Source organism: Emydura macquarii, unplaced genomic scaffold (genome assembly GCF_026122565.2).
Source record: "Emydura macquarii macquarii isolate MOO-44397 ecotype Brisbane River unplaced genomic scaffold, CSIRO-AGI_Emac_v2 contig_1451, whole genome shotgun sequence".
Classification (NCBI taxonomy): domain Eukaryota; kingdom Metazoa; phylum Chordata; order Testudines; family Chelidae; genus Emydura; species Emydura macquarii.
Window position 1 is genome coordinate 2584109 of NW_027131588.1, and position 25492 is coordinate 2609600.

Below are 25492 nucleotides of genomic sequence, written 5' to 3' on the forward strand. Positions count from 1 at the left end.
AAAGGATATCAAGATGTTTTCATTTGGAATTCAAAGAGCAATTAGTTATTGTACAAATAAAGTTTTAGTGCAGATGTGACCACTTGCTTTTAATTAACAAAGAACGCATGTTGGTCACCAGTAGCTGAATCTTGAATCTAGGAGGAAGAAAAATGTTTTAAAAATCATCCAAGTAGATACAAGGTATGTCTATCTTCTCAATTCTCTGGAAATCGACACTGTTAATCCATCCCCCACAAAAAGAGTATTGCTGCATTGACAGGAGCGCATTTCCTGTTGGCGCAGCATAGTGGGGACGACGCGGTAGGTAAAAGTTAGGAAGCCGACAGAAGATACTCAAGTTACTCTTCACAGCTTGCGTATCTCCCATCGACTACTGCCAAATTTTGCTGGCAGTGTAGACCAAGCCACAGTTAAATCAGAATACATCAGAGACAGACATTTTAATGAAGATCAAATTTGGGGCCTAACATAGCCAACAATGTTTTTAGAATGAAAATAATTGAAAACAGAGACTGCAAAAGAAAAGGACAGAGTTTCAGAGACACTAGATAAAGCCGTGAGAGGAAGAAGTCCTAGCCAGAAGAGACCAGAATTATAAGGAAAGTTGTGGGTAGAGGTGGGGTCAAATGTCACTTAACCAATCCATTGCAGGGAGCGTACCCCTAGGAATTAAGCTGCCACTGGAGAACAACTAACATTTCTTGCAGAAGGGGAAGAATATAATGAATGCAATACTAAGGTTATTACAATAAGCTATTAAAATAAATGGATTGTTTATTTTTTAACTTATAGTGCTCTTAATAAGTCTGAATTACACTTGTTATTAAGTATACTAATATATGAATATTTTACTGATCCAAAACATGCAAATTAAGAACTGATGGCAGTCATGTGGCTAAGAGGTTTATTTATATTTAGAGATATGGAGATATCTTAGCAATACTTTCTACCAGCATCTATTCCTTTGTAAACACATTTTCACCAACAGATTGCAATGCAACATCTCTCACAAGGTATGCCCCAAGCAAGCATTCTTTCTGGGAATGACTTTACAGCCCAAGTAAATCAGTGTTTCCAGTGCAGTAAAATCATTCTCAGAAGTATTGCTATTTAGAGGCAGCACGACAAAGGGTAATATCAAGGAACAAGGCATGCCCTCCCGGGATTGTAGTAGCATAGGAAGCAAAATACTGGGGTTTCAGTATGCTGTTTGCTAGAGATTTAAACTCTAACAAACAAGCCCCTGTGGGCAGATAAAGAAAAAGTGTGCTTACCCTCTCTTCACCTATTTTACCTGGAAGTTTACAAGGTTTACCTATTTCTACTCCTGGTTTGCATCAAACCCAAGCTATACAAATGCTCAAGGAACTCTCACTTCTCAGGAGAATGTATTGGAAGACATGGGGCAGGTGATGTAGTACGGAATGCCTTTGTATTAGGTGTTGCCTTCAAAATGAGAACTTCATTTAGATCACAGAGACTAGTTTAAATCTTCCCCTATCTATCTTTGCTATTTTTTCAGTGTGATGCCATCAGGGTAATTCTTCAAAGCAACAATTAAGCAAGAAGAGGGACAACAGTAGGTATTTAAAGACTGCTTTATGTATATTTTTATTAAAGTAAATTTCAGACCTGATGCACCCTATTCCCTGTTCATTTATACCAGAACAGACTGGGTGCAAAATGTTACTGTTGTCATTTCATAATAATTTATGACCACTTTGCCCTGGCATAAAATACACAAAATGCAGGGCAACAGTGGGTCATGCATCCAGAGTTTAGGAAGAGTGCCACGGTTGACACTACATAGAATGTAGCAGAGAAAGGGGGAAGTTTTCCCTCATTGAGAACCAAGTTTCAACTTCAGTAGGAAAAATTAATCCTCAGAGCAAATATGCAGTTAATTCTGTGTGGTCAGTGAGCCTTTGGACGTAATACCATCTTTAAGGAGTTGGATTGGTTAAATTCTCTGGATTAAAGTAGGACATTTTAAAGTTTAGAATAAAAGTTCAGCAACAAGCTATTAAATCTTGCATCAGCTACTGCAAAAACACACCTTCACTACATTGGTTTTAACTGGTGAATTATTTCTGATATTTTAAAATAATAGCATCAAATAACTTTAATTAAACTTTTCTCAGACTAACAAAATCATGCATTTTTTATACCACAAATGAGCCAAGATTTTAACCCTACAAAATTAGTTTCCTTACTGGCTTCTTAATTTCAAAACAAAACAGCTAGTGTTTTTATATTGTACAGCCACTTAGACTGTAAGCATTTTGTGGTAGGAACTGTCTTTTTTCTTATGTTTGTCTATGGTGCCTACCACAATGGGGGGGAGGGGGAGAGGGGGACTGCTGCAAAACAAACAATAAACAGCAACAGTAGTTCAGATAGAGGAATGTTAGTTTCTAAAGACAACTGATCTCCCTGAGTAAAATTTATGTTCTTAGCAAATGGGCCGACTTTCCACATGCACAGTGTGACTTCTAGTTCATGCATACCCCCAAAACATGCCCCCTACCAAGTTCTGACTTACACTAAGGGAATCAGATAATTTTGGTTGCTTTTTCTACTGCTCCTTTAGATATTCTCTCTCAAATAACTGATCCACTACAGTGAGCCATTTCAGTTGTTATGAAAACTCCATATTATCACATAAAATTATTCAGAATTTCCCATAACAATAAGCAAGCAAAAATTCCTCTACAAATTAGTCAGGTGACTGTTACCCAAATACCACAATACATATAAGTAGTAAACAAAAGTAAAAATAAATAATTCATTATGAGAGGGTTATAAAAATAACTAAAGGTTACACATGAATTTCCTTTGGGGATACAGCATGAGTCTTTTGATGTAACAGGAGTGGAAGATGGCAGCCTTCATGTGGCCCACTCTCTTAAATAATGCCATCAATCCAGCGACCAAACATCCATCAACGATCTCCCGGTCTTCAGAGTAACAACTCAATGGCCCTCTTCAGAGCCAAGTAACACACCAGATAGATTCTGGAACAAGGATCCTCCAACTTAACACTGAAAGACTTTACTGGGCAAAGTGTGAGTATCTCGCAAACATGTTGAAGGTGCATAACATCAATGTCCTTACGCTCCAAGAAACCTACATCTTGAATGACCAACAGGCTAGCCACTACCATATCCATGGTTACAACCTCACAACTAGTCACTACCATCTGAAATATGGCCTGGCCATATACGTGAAGAACACCATCACGGATTTTGACATCTTCCCCCCAACTGAAGAAGAAGCCACTTACACTACCACCATCAGGATAGGGGAGCTGCATGTTACCAACGTGTATAAAGCCCCTAAGTCAGTATGTCTGAAGCCAGCATTCTGAAGTGCACCGATCCCAGCCCTATACCTTAGTGACTTTAACAGCCACTACCCTATGTGGGGCTATGAAATAAATGAGGCTGATAGTGAAGACCTCATGGACTGGATGTCCGCAGATGATCTGAAACTGGTCTTCAATCCCAGTGAGCAATCCCTGTGAGCAACTTTCCATTCTGCTTGCTGGCAATGTGATTACAACCCAGATCTCATCATTTCCAAAGATCAAATCGGGAGTACGCTTCATGCATCTCACAAAATACTTCCCAATTTCCCCAACAGCCAACATAGCTCCATCAGCATTCACATCAGCATTGAAATCCCTGTAATTCTATCAAAACGAATCCCATGGTGGAACCTAGCCAAAGTTGACTGGGACTGCTATAGGGAAGCTGTTAAAAAATTAGTGACTGGAATTCCTGTAACAACAGAATGTTATCACCGGTTCGTTGACCTCCTTACTACCATTGCCAAGAAGAGTATTCCCTGTGGCTTCCAGGAAGAATACACTCCCTGCTGGACAAAGAGAGACCCCCACCAGCAGAACAACCATTTAGGCAGTCCACAGGCTGCGAAGGCCCTGTTAGAGTCTCTAATCTAGACTCAGCCAAATGTCAGTGGCAGATGGAGCGTGTTGAAAGACTAGTCACACAGTCTAATTGCCATGCCTGGGCCTTACTACAACATCTCAAAGCCACTAATCTGACAGAATACTAGATCTCAAAAGTCTGGCCCAACTCCATAGCTTCCAAACTGGTGGAGAGCACAGAAGGACCGCTTGACAAAAACACCAAGGGAGAGATCCAACTTCAACTACAGTGGACAACGACCTCAATTCCTCCACAAGACCCCATCACCATCAGTACAGATGAAGTGAAAGAGGGTTCAATGAAGAAAGGGAAGGCAGTCGACGGAGATGGTACCCCCTGGAATTTCATCATCAACTAGGTCGCAGAGGACTCCAATGGCTGGCAAAACTGTACACCAAAACCATGGAATCCAGATGCATCCCAAAAGCGTGGTGGGAGGTGATAGTCATTGCCATACTCAAACCAGGCAAGCCAACAGATGACCCCAGAAGTTATAGGCTGATATTACTCCTGTGCGCTACCTACAAACTCCTGGAACATATCATCCTCTGGAGAATCAGTCCTATTGTCGAGTCAGAGACTCCTGAAGAACAAGCAGGATTCCAGCCTAAATGCAGTTGTTGCAACAAGTTCTGGTTCTTGTAATGCACATACAGGCAGATCCCACAGGAAATACCAGACCGGCACAGCCTTTGTATATCTGTCATTGGTCTACAACAGGGTCTAGATTAAAGGCTTGATGCTGAAGCTTGCAAGGATTACACCTGACGCAAAACACCATGTCTGCTATGGACAATGCTGAGCAATAGGCAGCTACATGTCCACTTTGGAAATGAAGTCACTTTGCCTCAGTTCCTGAACAATGGACTGCAACAAGGCTCAGTACTCATGCTGATGCTTTCTAATGTTTACACAAGCGACGTGCCTCCAATTAAGTCGCACGAATTTTCATATGCGGATGATTTTGCCCTGGCAATGCAAGCAGTCATCGTCAGCAACATCAAGTCCACCTTGAATGGGGACCTAAAACACAATGGAGGATTATTTCTGGAAATGGAGACTCAAGCAAAATCCTCAAAAAACAACAGTAACTGCATTCCATCTTGATAACAGTAATGCTAAACACACCCTGAAAGTGACCTTCTGCAGCAACACTGTATGACATGACCCCACTTAGACCTACCTTGGAGTGAAGCTGTATTGCACGCTAACCTTCCATGACCATCTGAAGAAGGTAGCCACCAAGACCAAACAAAGGTCAATCTGGTCCAGAAACTGGCAAGCACAAGCTGGAGAGCATCAGCATCAGTGTTATGGACATCAGCGAGTACTGCGCACCAGTATGGACTAGAAGCAACCATACTCAACGTGTTGATGTCCAACTGAACACTGCAATGTGGTGCATCAAGTCAACCCCAACACCTTGGCTGCCAGTGCTGTTGCATATTGCTCCCCCATCAATTCGTCGTGATGCCACAACTATTTGGGTTTTCCAGAGGATTGTGGAAAACAAACATCTTCCCATGCACCAGGGCCTTAACAACATCCCTCACCACCCCTTGAAGTTGTGTAAGCTCTTTTGGACATATGCATTTAACCTTCAACAATGCAACTTCAACCCTGATGAAGCTTTGAAAGCCAAACCGGGTACAAGAAGTTACAAACACACACCTCGTAAAAGACCCAATGCAGAGGATCCCTGGCTTTGATCTCCCACAAAGCTCATGGGCAATCCTAAACCACGTCTGCACAAACCATGTCAGATGTGGATACTTGCTGCATAAATGGAAAATTAAAGACTCTCTATTGGTCACCCAGAACAGACCATGGAACATATAACAACTCAATGCCCTATTCACAAATACAAAGGAGACATCATAACAATACACTCTGCTACTCCAGACGCAATTATCTGATTTAAGAATCTGAATGTAAAATTATAGTTCTTGCTCTACATTTACATCAGCCATACAAAGGAGGAGGAGACAGGGAGCTAGAAGTGGGTTTGCAATTCATTTATTTGTGACATATTTTTTACTATTTCAATAAGTGAAGAGCTACAATTTAAGGTCATACATTTGAGTTGTCATAATAAATTTTTGACATGACAAGAAAGTTGTGTGTTGTAAGAAAACGTGGAGGATTTATTTGAGAGATATTTGTTGAAAGCCAACTTTTGTATTCACTGTCTGCACTAAATTTTCACAAATTCAAAATACAAATGTGAAGGAGTGTTAATATTCTTGGAGGAGCTGGAGGGAACCGTTATATTTAGCCTAACACTTTTCATTATAAAATATTCCTGCAAGCTTTTTTATATGCTTTAATACCTCCATTGTTTGCAGCAGGCCTTTGTAATTTGGCATGAAGTCCCTGGGCTAGAGATATGTCTTTTCTTTGTTCCATGAAATTTTGCTAAGATTTTGCTGAGATATGAACTGTTAAAATTGACATTTTCCTACTCTTGATTTCATTCTTCTGGAACATTGGGTGGAGGGTTGGTGTTGCCAAAATATCGACTTAACATGAATATTCTATCTAAGGTTGGACCCACACCGTCAGCAAAGCAGCAGCCCCACACACTGTACTAGTGTGATGATTTGGGGAATAACAAGGTTACTTACCAGTAACGGCTGCTCTTCGAAATGTGTTGCTCATGTCCATTCCATTATAGGTGTGTGAATGCCTACGTGCACAGTTACCGGAACTTTTTTCTCCTTAGCAGATCCTTTAGAGCCGGCTCCGGCACCCTCTGGAGCCTGGGGCACATGCCGCGGTATATGAGGCACTGCCGGCCCTATGCCCCTTCAGTCCCTTCTTTCTGCCAACTCTGGCTGTGGGGATGGGGGTGGCTTATGGAATGGACATGAGCAACACATCTCGAAAAACAGCAGTTACTGGTAAGTAACCTTGTTTTCTTCTTCGAGTGCTTGCTGATGTCCATTCCATTATAGGTGACTAACAAGCAATACCTTGGAGGTGGGTCAGAGTTACCAATGAGCTGCCCTCAGCACCTCTCTGCCAAATCCCACGTCCTCTCTCTGTACAATGGCATAGCGGGACGTGAAGGTATGCACCAATGACCAGGTGGCGGCTCTGCAGATGTCTTGCATGGTCACTCTATGCAGGAGGGCTGTAGACGAAACTTGAGCTCTGTTTGAGTGCTCTGTGATGGTTCCTGGAAGCAGCACCTTCAACTGCTTGTAGCAGAACTTGAATCACAATATTATTCATAAGGAGATACACTGGGTGGAGACAGGTGAGCCCTTCATCTGGTCGGCCACTGAGACGAAGAGCTATGTCGATCTCTGGAATGGCTTTGTGCACTCAACGTCGAAGGCCAGGGCCCATCTCACATTCAGCAAGTGCCACTTCCTCTCCTCCTCTGAACCATGAGGTTTGGGGAAAATCATGGGGAGAAAAATATCCTGATTACAATGAAATTGGGAAACCACCTTGGGAGAAAGGCTGGGTGCGGCCTCAACTGAACCTTATCTTTATAAAACACCGTATAAGGCGGATCTGAGGTCAGTTCTCTAATCTCAGAGACCCTCATTGCAGAGGTAATGGCCACCAGGAAGGCCACCTTCCAGGAAAGCAGCAGCAGAGGGCATGAAGCCATGGGTTCAAAGGGGAGTCCTGTGAATCGCTAAAGAACCAGGTTGAGATCCCAGGGAGGCACCAAGTCACAGACCTGTGGATAGAGCCTCTCCACCCCATTGTGGAACCTGACTGACATCCGGTGGGAGAACACCGATCTCCTCTCTAGCAGCTGATGGAAGGACAAAATAGCCGCTAGGAGAACCTTCAACAAGGCCACCGCCAGACCCTGGAGCTTTAGCAAATATTCCAGGATCACCTGTATAGGTGAGAGGCTAGGCAGGATACTACGGGACTCCACCCAACAGGTACGGTCTCCACTTAGCCCAATACACGACCTGCATAGGCGGCTTCCTGCTGCCAAGTAGGACTTGTTGGACCTGCATCGAGCAGGCTCACTCGCCTTCTGTCAGCCACGGAGCCTCCACGTCGTGAGGTGCAGGGAGTCCAGGTCCAGATGCAACAGGTGACCGTGGTCCTGGAACAGGAGATCGTGCAGTCTCAGGAGCTCCAGAGGGAGGGCGATCAACAGGTCCAGCAGCATGCTGAACCAGTGCTGTCGAGGCCAGGCTGGAGCGATCAAGATAACGTCTTCTCTGTCCCTCTTGATCTTTAGCAGGACGCTGAGCAGGAGGGGAATGGGTGGGAATGCTTACATGAGGCTCCACAACCATTCCAGGAGGAAGGCATTGGAGATCGACCCGGTCTCTCGACCACAGAGAGAGCAGAACTGTGGGCACTTCTTGTTCTAGGCCGACACGAACGGGTCCACCTGGGGAGAGGCCCACCTCTGGAAGATCATAAACACCACCTCTGCATGTAGTGGCCAGTTGTGGTGGGGTAGAAACGACCTGCTGAGGTGGTCCACCCCGTCGTTCCTCACTCCCAGGAGGTGAGAGGCTACCATGTGGAAATCATGCCTCATGGCAAAGTCCCACAGGTGGATAGCTTCTCTGCAGAGGGCTGACGAGTGGGCTCCCTCGTCTGTTGACGTAGTACATGGCTGCAGTGTACATGGCTGCATCTGTACCACCCCGCCCGCAAGGAAGCGGAGGAACCCTCTGCACTCTAGGCGAATGGCCCACAGCTCCTTCACATTGATGTGCAGGTGCCTCTCCTCTTTTGACCAGATCCCTTGAATGCCAACGTTGGCACTGATATGGACCCCCCCAACCCTATTTCCAAAGCATCCGATATTGGGTAATCGAGTGGACTAGTTTATCGAACAGAACTCCCTTCAGCATTGCCTGGGGGGGGTCCTCCACCAGTCTAGGAAGACTAGGATGGGCGGGGGAACTGTGACACACGATCCAGGGGGTGTGTGCTTGGAACATACACTGAGGCCAGCCATGCCTGAAGCGGTCTGACCTTCAGACGAGTGAGTGAGTCTCACCACATAGGTGCAGGCCGCCATGTGACCTAACAGTTGCAGGCAATGCCTGGCTGTTGTCATGAGGCATTGGGTCAGATGGGAGATAATGGAGACCATCGCCTCGAAGCATGGTTGGGGCAGCAAGGCTTCGGCCTGGGAAGCATCCAGCACCAAAGAACTCTATGTACTGCACTGGTTTTAACATGGACTTCTGTTCACTTATCAACAGGCCAGCCTGTGGCAAGTGGAGCAAGTGAGGGTCACACTGCTCTGCACTTGGACCTGAACCTGCCCCTGATTAGCCCAGGTATGGGAAAATTTGTATACCCTTTCGTCTCAGGTGCACAGTCACTACTGCCATGCATTTGGTAAATACCCTCGGGGCTGAAGATAGACCAAAGGGTAAGACTGTGAACTGGTAGTCGGAGCCAGCCACCGTGAAACAGAGGAAGCACTTGTGGCTGGGGAGGATAGATATATGAAAATATGCATCCTTGAGATCAAGGATGGCATACCAGCCTCCTGAATCCAGGTAAGGGATTATGGAAGCTAGGGAGACCATGCAAAACTTGCATCTCTTGATATATTTGTTGAGATGATGCAGGTCTCATATGAGCCTTAGACCCCCTCTCGCCTTGGGAAAGAGGAAGTACCTCCAGTAGAACCCTTTCTTTGCAATGCCCGGAGGGACCTTTTCCACTGCTCCCAGGCTGAGGAGGGTCTCCACTTCCTGTATGAGGAGTTGCTTATGAGAGGGGTCCCTGAAGAGGGATGGTGGGGGGAGTGTTGCGGGGAAACGAGGCAAACTGGAGGGCATAGCCCAAAACTATACCAAGGACCCAGCAGTCCGAAGTAATTTTGGCCCACTCAGAGTGGAAGGGCACTAGGCAGTTCAAAAAGGGGCGGGATGGATCCAGGAATACGGTTGGGGCGCCACCATCGGATGCACCATCAAAAGTGCCTCCTTTGGTTGCCTGACCACCTGGAGGACCCCTCCTGAGGGGCTGAGGAGGAACTTGGGGGCGGATTGCGTCTCCTAGACCCCCTATTTCTGTTTATAGGTCAGGAATGGCCGAGGTTGGAACCTTTGCTACTGCTGTGTCTGGGGATGTGACTGACGCCTAGAAGACTGTGGCGTGTAAAGGCCCAAGGAGCGAAGCATGGCCCTCAAGTCCTTCAGACCTTGCAACTTAGCATCAGTCTGGTCGGAAAACAAGGCTGACCCATCAAAGGGAAGGTCCTGGATGGACTGCTGAACCTCTTGGGACAGCCGAGAGGATTGGAGCCACGAGCATCTGTGCATGCAGATGATGGAGGCTATAGCCCTGCCCGCCGAGTCAGCCGCATCCAAAGATGCTTGGAGCGCTGCTCTAGCTACTGTGGTATCGTCTTCCATGATTCTATTAAAGTCCAGGGCCTGGGCCTGGGGTAGGGCCTCAGCAAAGCGTTTCAGCAAGTCCCACAGGTTAAAATTATACCTGCCAAGGAGAGCCTCCTGGTTGGCAATGCTAAACTGTAGGCTTGCCATAGAATAGATTTTTCTCCGGAACAAGTACAGTTTCTTGTTGTCCTTGTTTTTTGGGAGTAGACCCCGGCTGCCCTTACCTATCCCTCTGGATGGCAGTGTCCACCACCGGGGTCCCAGCGGAGGGGTGGGTAAACAGATACTCAAACCCCTTGGCCGGGACGTATTATTTCTTCTTGGCCACCTTAGACATTGGGGTCACCGAAGAAGGGGTTTGCCACAGGGCCTTCACTATTTTGAAGACCCCTTCATGGATGGGGAGAGCTATTCGAGCTGGGACAGCTGCCGTCAGCACATCAAAAAGACTGTCCCATAGCCTCTTTTAGTTCCTCTACCCCCAGTCCCAAGTTGGTGGCAATGCTTTTGAGCAGCTCCTGGTGCGCCCTTAAATCATCCAGTAGCACTGAGTGGCCTTCGGAGACTGCTTTGTCCGGTGAGAAGGAGGAGGAGGATTGAAGGGTGCAGCCAGAGGTGGCGCCCCTTCCCATCGATGAACGGTACACACAGAGGTCCCCTGCTGTGGGTCCGAATCATCATCCGAAGGCGGGTGATGGACCTTCCCCGGTACCGGGGGCATCAACTGTACCCCCAAGGACTTAACAGAAACCAATATGGGTTTCCCCTGCAACACCAGCCCCTTCTCCCTCCAGGAGAGGGCAGGGCGGAGGCAAGGCCAACAAGGCTCTTGCCGCCTGAAAGGCCTTCAGTGTCAATGGCGCCAGCAGGGACAGTGGGGCTCTCCCACTCCCAGGAGTCATGGGAGGCTCCTTGACTGGTGACGCTGGCTCCAGAGAGATGGTCTCCATTGGCCAACCTTGGTGCAGCTCGGTGCTCGACCCCGCCCGTTTCAACGGCGCAGTGGACTGTCTGCATTCCCCATGCTGCTGCTGCTTCTTCTGCACTGGGGAAGCGGCGCAGTGCTGGTGCCTGCAGCGTACTCTGTACCAACCCCATGCTCAGTACCAAGATGGAGCAGCTCGGCTCAGAGGCTGGGTGAAGCGCTGTCTCCATAAGCAAGGTTTTTAAATGGATTTCTCTGTCTTTCTGAGTCCTTGGTTTGAAAGCCTTGCAGATCTTACACTTGTCCTTACAGTGGGCTTCCCCCGAACACTTCAGGCAGCTGTCGTGGGGGTTGCTGAGCGGGAAAGCCTTCCCGCAGGAGGCACATGGTTTGAAGTCCTCTGACTGGGACATACCCTGCTCTTGGCTAAGTCTCAGCTGGGATGACCTTAAGTCTCTAACTACCACTGTTAACAACTACTAACCTAAGCTATCTAAGAATACAGTAACAGAAAATCCAAAGTCCAGAACAAAGGGAATTAGCACTTGCAAAGCAAGCAAGGATAGTTCCAGCAACCGTCACGGGCGGAAAGAAGGAACTGAGCGGGCGTAGGGCCAGCAGCACCTCAAATACCGATGGGATCTGCTAGGGGGAAAAACGTTCCAATAGCCGTGCACGGAGACGTGCACACACCTATAATGGAATGGACATGAGCAAGCACTCAAAGAAGAACTGTCGGTTTCCAAAATTCCCAAACAAGACAAAAAGACAGATGTTACAAAGCAGGTGTTTACAAAGCACTCACGGCAGGTAGTGGGTGAGGGGCTGAGACTGAGACAGCTGTTTGGAAAGTCTTAGACCAGACTGAACAAAATTAGTTGGGGGGAGATTCGCTCCGTTTGTTATTTAGTTTAGTTTGTGTATTTCACAGCACTATGCATAAGCAGCTAGGTCCTGATCCTGCAAATATTTAACATTATTCACATGAGAAGTCCATTGTAAAGGGAGTACTTACATATGAAATTTAAACACATGTATTAGCATTTGCAGGACTGGGACTTAAGTCATTTTCTCCCTTGATGATTATACAACTTTTATCAACAATATGGGAGCAGAAAAATCCCTTACAAAACAATTTTTAAAAGGAGTTTCTAAAAACAAAGTCAGGACACACTATTTAATGGCGGTGAATCAGAAACTGGACTTTAGGGTGTGGCTTTTATTTACTTATTTTTACTAGTTCTTTTTAAAATCTTCAGGTTGATAGTATCTCTTTAACAGAAAGAGACTGTGATCTTCTGTAAATTGAGCAGAATATTTAAATAACAAGATCCTCAGAGAGGTTGCATGAATGCTGTCCCGTACACATCATGCAGTAAGTGTGTGAAGTGAGCAGTGCAGTTAGGGACTTCCTTGCAGCGTACTTGTTATGTAGAGGCTGGGTAACCCAGCTATGCTAACTACAGCAGCAGCAAAGTTAAATTAAGCACTGGGGCCAAATGTCAGAATTACAACTTCTATCCCTTTACTTTGTGGAAATCTTTAATTAAGAAAACTATTTATGAAGTAACAGATCAATTTTTCTAGTTGTGTAAATTTTGACTGATTTTGGTGGTTCTTGGTTTGGCCACCCAGGTTGGCTTTCTTGTTCTTTTTGACTTAGCTGTAGAAAAATAACTTCAGTCAGCCACCATCTGGCAAAGAAGCCTTGTTAACAGGAGTTTCTCCTGAGTGTGGTTTTCCATTACTATTGGGGTAGATGGAGGCTTACTGCCATCTGGTGGAGGTATTTACTTTCCAGATTCAGCTTTAAAATAAATGCAATGTAAACATTATTTTTAATTGGGTGAAAAGAAGGACTAAGTCTCCCTGAGAAGCCGAGAGATTGAGGGGTGGGCAAAGGAGGTAAGCCACCATGAGGAGTAGAGAGGAGTTGGATGGTGGGCATAACCCTCACTGAGGAGTGGAGTGCCCAACTTGATAGCCTATGATCTAACTTCAGAAGTGCTGAACACTCACAGCTTCAAATGAAGTCAATGGCAACTGTGTTTTGAACATACAAAGAGCTATATAATGCTAAGATCTCTGAGAAAATCAAGTGTCTCAAATTGGGCACCCAAAATCAGTGGAAACTTTTGACCCTGTATGAAAAATGATGATGGGTGTTATGATCAATTCATTAATGTTTGTGAAGCACTCAAATACTACAGGGCTTTTCTATGATGCTCAGCACATCAGGAAATTAATAATTCTATCTTCATAACAGGGTTTGAACAGCTTGCAGTAAATAAGGCCTGGGGCTGAACATTGAACAATGAGGAGAAAACAAAATATTGAATACCATTCATCCTGTACAATGAATGAGGCAGAGATCCAGTGGAAAGTAATTACATGTGATCATGTAATTAACAGCTGTATCATAATGAACATGCAGAAGGGGAAGAATTAAGGTTACATGGGCGACTTGAATCTTGACTTTTTAACTGTAGGAATGTTCTTTTAATATGTTTTGTGTATGTCTAATTATTATCTATATGGCTTAATCAAGGAAATATGGGTCTCCCAGTGCACCTTGTCCTACCTATGTCTATCGTCCATACCGTAAGCTCTCTGTTGCAGGGATTCTCTTTATTTGTGCCTTGTTCAGTGCCAATCACACTGGTTCTGCTTAAAAAGTACACAAATAAACATAATGCACTTGGAGTTTCATCATGTTCTTGTTCATCTCTATAAAGGTGCAAATGTGCAGAGAATAAGGCAGGAGCAGTAAAGCTGTTCTTCACTGCACTATCCACCCCGCATGTCAACAATTTTAGCTAATCCTGACTCTCTCGCAGTATGTCTACACTGCGATCAGAGGTGTGACCACAGTTTACATAGGCATATCCATACTAACTCTTAAACTTGCTAGCACAGATAAAAATAGCAGTGAAGATGCTGTGACATGGACCCTGGCAGAGGCAGACAACATGAGTACATACTCAGGGTTCAGGATGAACTGGTACAACCCACACTGAAATCCCTGCCACCACATATGCACTGCTATTTTTAGCCATGTTAACTAGATTAAACCCAATGCAGGTGGGCCTACCTGAGCTGCAACCACACTTCTGACTGCAGTGTAGGCACACCCTTAAAAGGACGTAATTCTATAGCATCAGTCAATGGTCACACAGAAAGCCTGGTCCCAAGACTATCACTGCTGATATGCTTGCACTACAAGACAAACCTCAGATTATTATTCGTAATTCCAAACCACAGGGCCAGTTTATTTTCTGACATGTTTGTGGGTTACTTAAAAGCCACTTGTCTCCTTTGAATATTCTATGCTGGCTAGTTTTAAGTCTTGATGGTTGGCATTCAGTAGATCTCTGACTGAAACACATCTCAGTGATTATATACGAACCCCCTGATAGAACAATATTTGCTCTCATCATTCTGATGAACCATATCTTTTGGTAACCGGCCCTTTTCCTCAGCCTGACCTACTTTCCTGGCAGGCAGTCTTTTCCAGTTGCCTTTTCCTCCACACAGTTGACAATTTTTCTGTGAAATCCAGCCCACTTGGTGGTTGCTAAAATTCTTAGTGGGCCAATGGATATGGCTACTGTAATTGAATCTTGGGTAACTGGTTGGAAATCTCTGCTTATCTTTATATTCAACAGAAGTTGTCAGCTCCCAGGAATGGCCATTGAGGCTACTTTCACAGTGTCTAGTGAAAAGCATAACCTCAGAGGTTTAGCACTTGGCATATCCTAATGTTTCGACACATACTCAAAGCTTATCAGAAACTCTTATCTGGAAATCTCACATGATCAGGTTGCAAAATTTTAGTAATTTTAGGTTTTTGTCTGGTCCAGAAATAACACAAGAATATCCTCTCTCTCAGTATTTCTTTGCTTTTGGTACGCACCAAAGCTAGCAGATGCAGCATATTAAAAATTAACCAGATTTAGTGGGTATGATTCAATTTGAACTTGGTGAGGTTTATCTCTGTAATGCTTTGCAAAATTCTTTGCCCATTTCTAGTGCTTGGGCCCTCTGTGTTTTCCTGCTACTCACTTACTCTACTGTTTTGGCAGGATTTTATTTTTGATAAGCCATGTCACAGGGAGAAGGTATGTCGTCAAGTTCAATAATTTTTCCCAAAGGTCAGACATCATGTGAATGGCATCCCTGAAGATGGTACCCAGTTGTTTGGATTCCCAGTCCTTTCCTTAAACTGCAAATGTGGCTCTCCAAAAAATGTCTGTAAGTTCACTTGCTCCTTAAAGCATTCCAAGTGAGCGTGTACCATATGGTGTTTGTTCTGCATTGTATTGTTCCCACTCAGGCTTTTAGACTAGACATTTTCTATGGAAAGGATGTGATTATTTGTTAGGTTCAATTTATCTATGGTATAGAAAAATGTGCACTTCTGATGTAGTAATAACAGACCACATTCATAGCATCTAAAGATTAAAAAAGACCTTTTAGGTGATCATGACCATCTCTCTGCCAATGCAATACTGTTCATTCAGAAATTCACATCCACTTGATACATTAATATGTACTCATTTTGTGAGACCTATTTGAAGGATTATGGTACATAAAGGGCATAAATATCTTTAAACTTATAGCCTGAATCATGAGTAAAGCCCTGGGTCAAGTTAAGGAGCTGAAAATGTTATATACCAAGTGGAATTTTAGTATTACAGATTTGTATTACAGTAGCATCTAGAAGCCCCACCTAAGCCCCACTGTAAAAATACGGTGCCAATCACTGTCCCAAAAAGTTTACAAGTTAAGCAGACAAAGAGAGTAAGGGGAAATAGAGGCACAGAGACTTTAGGTGACTTGCCCAACATCATATGGTAGATCAGTGGCAGAGTGGGGAATAGACCCCACAATAGAACCTGAGGTCTCCTCACTGGACCATGTGAGTTCCCAATATTTGATTGCTTTGGACACTGGGAATACAAATATTCTTCAGATAGAGCTGATGCCTTAGAGAGGAAAATTTTTCAGTGTCTGAAACTAGTCTTTATGCTGCTGAGACCTCGAAATATATTCCTGTTTACCCAGAAGATTCTAAATAACATGTGAATTTAAGCATATTTGAGAAAAGACTTAGGGTCATTTTAATTGATATGCATATCTATAAAGCCTGACAAACAAATGTATCATTTAATTGAGAAGGATCTATATCGCAAAATATATATTCTGAATTTATGTTATGAAATAAAATGGTGAATCTGTGACTCACTTTTACAAGTGACCCTGATACTCTCTTAGAACTGCTTGTGGGTCAAGCCATTCCACTTAATGAATGCACCAGGCAGATTCAATCTATTATTGCATAAATAATACATAATTTCATATTGCCCTGTAACAATGCATTTTTGTTTAGTTGCTATGTCCAATCTGTTCTGCAGGGTGTTCATACTTGTCAGAAGTATTATATGAATACATTTATAACAATGATAATTAAATAGCATGATTGTCTGTTAACAAGAAAAATCAAAATATATTTTTTCAAAGGAACTGTCTTGTGCAATTTTCTTTTTAGAGCAAAAGAAAAATGTCATTAAGTTTTACTGTAATAAATCCATGTACTGTACACACAACCATCATTGGAAAGTATTCATTTATTGTAATGTTTCTTAATACAACCAAGTGCTTGCAAATGAACAATATTTTATTGCACAATTTATTTGCCAATAGAAAAAACCACTTCTCCCACATCCAGTATATACTCCTAAAGATGTTTTAGCTAACCTTTCTTTAGCTTTTAAATATGATAGTCAACCTTTCTCTAGCCTTTCAATATGGTATCTATTAGAACAAGGCATATACTTAATACAGTAGCAGAGCCACTAGTCTGTGCTGTTGTACAAGAAATATATATATTACCATTAAAATGGTTTCTAAATGTATCTGTATTCATTTTATAGGCATGTTTGCATTATAGAATTACACACACTAAATATTTTTGCAATGTTTTAACTTTTTGCTTTGTTCCTAACAGGTGCTGCAACATTCATGAGACTTTTTTCAGAAAATGTATCCAACTGATAAGACTTGAAATTCTGTAGTTATGCTTTCATATTTTAGCAAAGATAAAGCTTTTATTATCTTTAAGTGAAGTATTAAATCTTCAAGCTTTTAAGACTTATCTACTCTTTTGACAGTTACAACATGTATTGGAAGAATACATTCTTCTCATACAGAAGTTAATGTGGAAAAAAGGGTGCAACAGCTGGATTTAGCAAATGGAACAACTAATTTGTATTTGTATGTCACAGGCATACCATACTTAGGTAGCTTTTTAGATTGCATATTAATGATTATGGATAAAAGATTATGCTAAAGGCTCAAAAGGGAGTTTAAGCAGTATGGACACTATCCTCTGTTGAAATACAGTTATTTTCTGAACAGAATATTTGCTTAGTATTTTCTTAGGGGAACAGATCTTTCACACAGATAAGGTATCTTACTACAGGTATAGTTTTCAATAGCATGTCAATACAAGCTCATTTTTGTTTTAGGGTCTGATTGATTTTCAGGGACTTGGAATTGATCCCTATGATACTTAAGAACAGAGCTACCATTAAGACTTTGTAGCTTAACCACTACTATGGCATAGATATTACTCTATCCTTCCCCCCCCCCCCACCTCCCCCTCGTCAGTGTGGGGATATGTTTCACAGCTATTTGAGAATAAAAAGAGATATCCATAAAGATTGTTGAAAATTCAAGGTAAAGATGTTATCCTCCAAATTCAAAGCTACATCTTACACGGGTCAAAAGGGAAAGTCTTTCTTCAAAGATGCTTTTAAGAAGTTCAAAGGGGATGACCTGCAGGTATTAATATCCAGGGAGCCCCACCTCAATCGGTAGATACAAATGCTTCTTTATTGTTTCTATGGATTTGGTGTTTCTAAGCTTATGCTCGCCTAACCTCCTACCATTTATCCTTTCCTATGACAATTATAACTAGAAGATGGATGACCTTTATTTAGGATTTTTATTTTTAAAGACAAACAAAAACATTAATATAATTATTATACTATAGCAAACGTGGTATTATGAACATGATCAAATGCGTGGCAAGTTAGCAGGACAATTAGACATTTCTATCACATTAATGAAAATATTAATGTCATAATAATAAAATATTAGATACAGTCTACAATCCTGTACTTTCTGCCTACCCTGTTAAATTTGATACACTGAACAATCCCTGTATTTTTCCAGAAACACCACTATAACTGTCATGCAAAACCTTGCCTCGAGCACTTTAATAAATTCAAATTACAGGCATCCAATCTGGAATATTTTGCAGGTAATAAGCAGATCAAATATTCATGAAAATGGGTAATTCAACTTTAAATATCCATGGACAGTTTGTTTCCATGGATGTTTTACTACTCATACATGGCTAGATGTATCTGAGCCAGAGAAGTGTTTAATCACTGAGTGACAGCGATATCATTTTGAGAATGTATCAATGCCAACACATTCTCCTTACCATTGGGAAAGTGTCACCTTCTTAGCAGCCTTACCTAATTCTACACAAATAGGAAACATATTTCAATAGAGAAACTAAAATTAAAGGCTCTAAAGCTTTCTAATACTGCACCTCTGTACCTCTTCTATAGCGAAGAACTGTAGCTATTTTTCTTTCGCAAGATGTGTTTTATACATATGTCAGAAAAACAAGGTTTGCAGGCTTCAATAGTTTGAGTGATGGTGACAGTCTAATCCTGATTCGGAAGGCAAAAATATCCCCAAACCTCTCCCATCTCCTATCCCTATGTGGATCCTACAGACAGGCCCTCCCACAATTACTGTATATTCTATTTCCAGTTGAGGACATCAAGGAGAAATTTTAATGTGTAGGGAGATTTAGCTACATGACTCCATTAACTTTGATGTGTCGTGCTGGAAATCTTCCTCTACCCACTCTGGATTCATATTTATATGCTCCATTCACACCCATGTGAAAGGCTTAACTTCTGAATTTTGAAAGCAGTACACACAGTCGTTTATCCCCACAACTTCTATTGGCATTAACTGGATTTATGAAACTAAATCCCAGCACACTGATCTGAAAGTGTGCACGTTAATGCTTACAACAAAGTCTAAACATTTTTGTCCCTTTAAATTTGAGTTACAAAAAGGAAGAGTTGGTAGAGTTGAAATGGAAGGGAAAAAAGTTGGTTAAATGCATTTAATCCATATTTTGGCTGGATTAACTTGGACTCCCTCAGAATTCAGACATGGTTTATAGGGGGCTGACAAGTTAAAAAGTCACTCCTTGAGCCCCAGCATGTATGGGGCTACAAGCAAACTCCAGATTTCCTGCCTATCCTATGGGTGATCTGGAACAGGACTATAAAAATAAAATGGAAGCTGCTGAAGTGGAGGCTACCTAGAAAGAAGGATGTACCTCTTCTCCAAATTTGCTAAAGCTAGGAAATATTGTGGTAGTTGGGACCATATGTTCCAAGTTGCTTTGCTCATGTTTAAAAAAAAACCAAAACCAAAAACAGCTTTTGTGTTAATACCGTGAAGAAACAGACTCATACCAAACTATAATTTGGGGCTTTATTTTACCTCCCCCTGATGACAGACCTAACCATGGCTTAAAGTGGAATATTCTTCAGCCATAGCAAAAAAGCAGAAAGCTTGCTGATGGATTGGAGAGAGTCATCTGCTGAGTGAATTCTCTGAGAAATTCCCATTAACTTCAAGGCGTTTATTCTGTTATGTTACTCCCTCAATCTACACATAGGGCCAAGACTTTTAGAGGAATGCCTGCTCATTTCATTTTATATGTCTTAATTGATCAAGGTACTCATCAGATGTGCAGAGTACAAGCACTAAGGACCCAGCCTTTGAGATCTGAGCACCCTAAAGTTCCTTTGAAGTAAATGAAACTTTAGGGGTCTCAATTCCGTGCTAGATCAGGTCCTACAACAGCTAATATGAGCACTGTAACTGAACAGGAATTGAGAACTCTAGATTTATTTACCTTACTGTAAGCAATACCAAGCAACATTGCTAAAAACATGTATTTTAAGTAACTTATTTTATTATAATAGTGGTAAAGTATGCAAAATGTTAGCCAACTTTTATATAATATTATACATATGCTACATACTGAAGTCCTCTTGTTAGTTTAAGCATGGAATGCATATGGTCCTGCTCATGTAGTATAAAACATGCATTTAATATAATATACCTAGCTCTAAACAAGACTCACATCTGAAGGGGAGATTAAGATTTCCCCTCTAACCCTGCAGAGCATAGCATGTGGTGATTATAGAATGCAATACAATGTAACAGAGAAGAAAAAAAGAACACATATATTAATTCTTACATAATTTTTTCTGCAGTATGACACATTAGTTCTTTGCACATGGATCAAAGAGAAGGCCCAACACAGGCTGCAAATGTTCTTACCACTCAAAGGGGTTCACTCACTACAGGACCGTCTCCTAGTGGCCATGTGTGGCACAGCAGCCGTCTTTCACTCTGGCACCCAAAGTCAATACTTGTTCTGTCATTGCTCACAACTGGCCAGGACACACACTTTAGTTTGCACCTTCTGGGATAACAGAGTCCAGCCAAACTATAGTCCAATGATCTTAGAGCAGGTATTCTGTCTTTCTCTGGTCCTTACACTGCTTACCTCAGGGGGTTTCACCCCACCTTCCTTGGTGACTGGTAGGGGAACCCAGGCCTTCCCTCTACTTTGGGTTCCAGCCTGGGGACCTTGTAGCTGGCAGCCATAATCTATTCCCTCAGACTCCTTGCTGCCTCCCTGAACCAATTCCTACCTCATCTATCACCCTCAGGAGGTCGGTCTCTCCCTGCTGACTCTTTCTGGTACAAACTTTCTAGCTCTGTAATCATCATCCAACTCCTCCCCAGCTGAGCTTCATCATCAGTTAAGCCTGGCTTTCCCTTCCAAGCACTGACAGGTATGTTAATTGGCCTCACAAGCCCATGTTAACCCCTTCAAGGACTTCACAACCCATTATACACCATTATATCTAATAATCATTTTCCCAGTTAGACATCACATGTCATATGGTAAAGATCATAACCTCATTTGTAAACATTGGACAGTCATTCCCACTACATTCTGACTTATGATGTTATGCATAGCTCATAACTGGAACATAGAAATCATCGAAACCACATTGCAGAGACAATGTGATGGCCACATACTATATAGACCAGTTTATTCTCGACTGACTTTTGTTTGAGTTGTTGTCTGTGTGGTTATTTCCAATCTGACACTAAATGGTTATTTTTCTAGGTATCACATCTTGATATAACTAAACTGCTCTTTTTGAATCAGGTATATTACAGCAGGTCCACACACACTTGTGCCTTTACAAATCTATCACCCACACTCCAGAGCATTACAGAAATGTTCCCTAATGTTTAGTAAACTTCTACATCAGCCCCTACCGCCCTCTGACACAAACTATGCTGTAGAGTTAGCCATCCGAGAAGTCTAACAATCTAGAGAGAGTCTTTGGTTTCCTGAGACATGCTTTGTGCTGGGGCAGAAACAAAGAAACCCAAGTCAGGTAAGTCACAGGCTGCAGATATGCAGAGTAATGGGAAGTTTTTTACCTCATTGCTGTACATAGTTCCTGTTCATAATAAAGAGTTTATCTTGACACAAGTCTTCTGGTCAGTAAGATACTACACTAACAGCAGAGGATAGGAAGACAAGCTTTCAGGGGCATTTGAAGCAAGAACAGCATGAGGATCAGCATGCATATTCTACTGAAAGAGTTCCTTTCCCAAACCCCATTAGGAAATCCCTTCTCCACTAAGTTTTGCTTTTATTTGTGGCGCAAAGTCCACAAACCATTTAAGGTTGGAACAAATCCCTTGTTTGGTTACAAAGAGCATGAGGAGGGGAAATCTGAAAGACACACATCCATGAGAAAGGCATTAAAAATCGCTTCTGTAGCAGAATAGATTTATATAGGGTTTTACAAATGAATAGTAAGAGAGAACACCAATTATTTCATAACTGATTATGATAGAGTCACATTAACAGACAGACAGGCACACAGGTTAGAGGAAGGAAAACAACAATAGGCAATTTACATAGAAGTCAACTCCAATTCACTGTAAACAGCATGGCAGAAGTGGTGGTGAAATTATAGCCTCATTTAAGTCAATTGGAAAATTCACATTGACCTGAGTGGAACCAAGATTTTAACCAGGGTCTTTAAGAGGAACTTAAATATAGACAGGGAAGGGGTCTTGTGCATGAGCACAGGGAAGTCATACCATGCAAGGTGGCTGCACAGAAACCTACGTTCTCCAAGGAGCTCTGATACAGTGTATAGGGGCCCCCAACTACACTACAAGGGAGCTGCACTAGTCACAAGGTTACATGATACAGCAAAGAGTTTCTAATAGCATTTGGTCCAGTGATGGTTCAGAATGTCCACATTAACCAGTCCAGCTTCTGTAAATCTGTACAGCACATCCAAACACACAACTCCCTAGACTTGTACAACGAAGCAGTTGTTCCCTACGCAGCTCCCCCAGAGCAGGTGCAAAGCAGCAAGTGGATATTTAGCAGCAATACAGTGCAGACATCTAATTTTTTATTTTATGCAGCATAATAAAGGTTAATATTATATTATGTTTGGTTAGGGGAGAAGCATGCTGTCATTTTTCTGTTGAAGTTATATAAAATTAGAACATAAGGGGCCATTTCCTCAGCAGGTATAAATTGGTGTAGCTTTGCTCATGTCATTGGAGTTACTCCAGGTGACACCTGTTGAGTATCTGGCGGATGCAGCATGTGATTTTCTAATGAATATGCAATGTGTCCTTTATAAATGCATTAGTCTGTTTTAAGTTTTAGCTACATGCATTCTATGGACCTAATTCAGCACGGCATCCCTTAGGTTGTATGTCATTGTACACTGGCATAAAACTGGAGTAATGCAGTAGAGAAACAGGTCTTATGTGCCCATTTTAAACAAACCATAATAAAAGTAGTTATTGATTGCTGTTTTACTGGTGTGCATTTTTTCCCCAGTGTATAAAACTGTGGCTCTCAACATTTTCCATATCAGGCCTCCATTCCTGTAGCCAAGATCTCTCTCCTTTGTCAATATGGAAAGGTGGTTGAACCCTCTAATAACAGTTTGTGACCTGCCCCCTCAGCTTGAGAAATAGAAGCAAATTACAGCCCAGCTATTCTGAATAATTTTTAAAACATAGTTGTTTCTTTTGGAGGGGAGGAGTAACTATGATTATAACTTCAAAATTATAGTTGAGCACTATTGCCCTCTGAGTACTAGAAATTATTTTTCCCACTGCAATCCTTCTTCTATGAGGGTACATCTCAATCTTTCTTCTGCTACATTAGGAACATTTTAATCTTTCTTCCACTACATCAGTGACACTGCAATCTTTCTTGTCCTGCATCTAGGGACATTGCTTTGCATCTCCTACGTCAGAGACTCTAGAATCCTTCTCTTCGTGTCAAATCATAGTAATCTTTTCTCGCTTATGTTATCTGTACTATCTTTTCCTCTCATACACTTCATATGTTAGAAATTGTCCTTTACTACTATACAACAGGTATACAAATACTTTTTCAGCCTCCCGCAACTCCCAAATAATTGCCACAGTCACCACTTAGTTTACATTGTTAATTATTTATGATACCACTAGAAATTACACAGTAATGTAATCTTGGTGCACTGTTGTGTTATACTACTCAATATGGTGATCAAAATCAATAGCTTCCTCTGGTGTCCTCGAGAAAGTGGAGTGAAAAAGGGAAACATCACTTAACACAGCTAAAGATCCAGTAAAAGCATTGTATAAGGCTCTTGTCTTCCGTTGTAGACTCTATGAGATGTTCTGGAGCTACCTTATCATCTACCTTAAATCAATCCACAGAGAGCAGAAATAGAGTCGATGACTACATTTCACACAAACCAAATATAATTATGCTAAGAAATGATTGCATCAAAACTGCAGCCAAAAACTTTCACTACTTTGAACGTAGCATTTCCCCCAGAGAGTATACCACGGCTTGAGCAGTTCTAAATTCTATAAAAGTATAAAAGCCAGCACTGTATCCAGGCTACTGCACAATGATAACACTAGTCTCTCTGGTATCATCCTTGATTTTGAACACTGAAAGATGTATTTTTGAAGTGTAACACATACGAAGTCTAATACTGAATGGGAGTATAACGCATCAGCATTAGATATCAATAGCTCTCCTGCTCTCTCTAAGAAATTCATTGTAAGATAACTTTATTATTGTGCATATTTCCCTGACGTTAGCTTCCACCTGCACATTTTATCAGTGTTCCCCTACATGAACATACAGGTTTAAATACTATCGCAAGCTCTAGGATCAAGAATGGAGTTCATTCAACCTTCTGCTAAAGACATTTAAATGGGGGAAATGTCACCCCTTTGCACTGCCATGGTGTGGCACACACCTTTGCCTTGGGATATTTGTATTGTTCTTATCACTGGGGATGTCAGATCCAAAGCATCCCCCATTAGTTACACCAACACACTGTTCAGATGTCAGAAATGATCTCTCAAAAGTCAGTTTGTTGAGGTTAGATTCGCCATAAAAAATATTCTCAAGTGGAGACATGTGAGTGAATTCTCATGGAACACTGGGTAAGATCTCTGTGCATAACAATACTGTCAGGAATAGCCACATGATCACACCTCTGCTCTATTTCACAGGGCTGAGACCAGAAAGTTCTGACCGCCTGTATATCAGAGGCCATTACATTTCACCCAGATAACCCTATATTAAACCCAAAGGTTTTAATTAGACTAAAGCATTTTAACCACAGGGAGACTAAACTGTCTGTTACAGACAGAGAATTGGAGACAGCAAGGTGCCACGGACGTACCTTCAATGGCAGAAAATCAACAACATGCTCTCAGGAGGCAAAGGCGAATGTACATTTGTTGAAAATGCCTCAAATATGAATCAGAGAAGAGTCTAGTATTTAAAATACATTTCCTCATTTTATTAAATCACTCCCCCTTAGATATTATTTGGCAGTTATTTATTTAGTAGTTAGTTTTTAATTTTACATCCCCAAATCTTTGGTATAAACAAACATCCAACAATAAAATTGCTCCCAGCAGTACATGTCAAAACATTTCTTTAGCCTTATAACTATGCTTCACTTAGGCTCCTGGAGTCAGTGCGTGCATGGAATTCTAGTGAATAGTGAAGGGCT

At 42.1% G+C, this 25492-nt stretch overlaps 1 protein-coding gene across 1 annotated transcript in view; it reads right to left on the minus strand.

The window, feature by feature from the left end:
- Positions 1-25492, minus strand: part of PTPRD (protein tyrosine phosphatase receptor type D) — a 1886025-nt gene that overhangs the window by 1303234 nt on the left and 557299 nt on the right. The window lies entirely within an intron of this gene.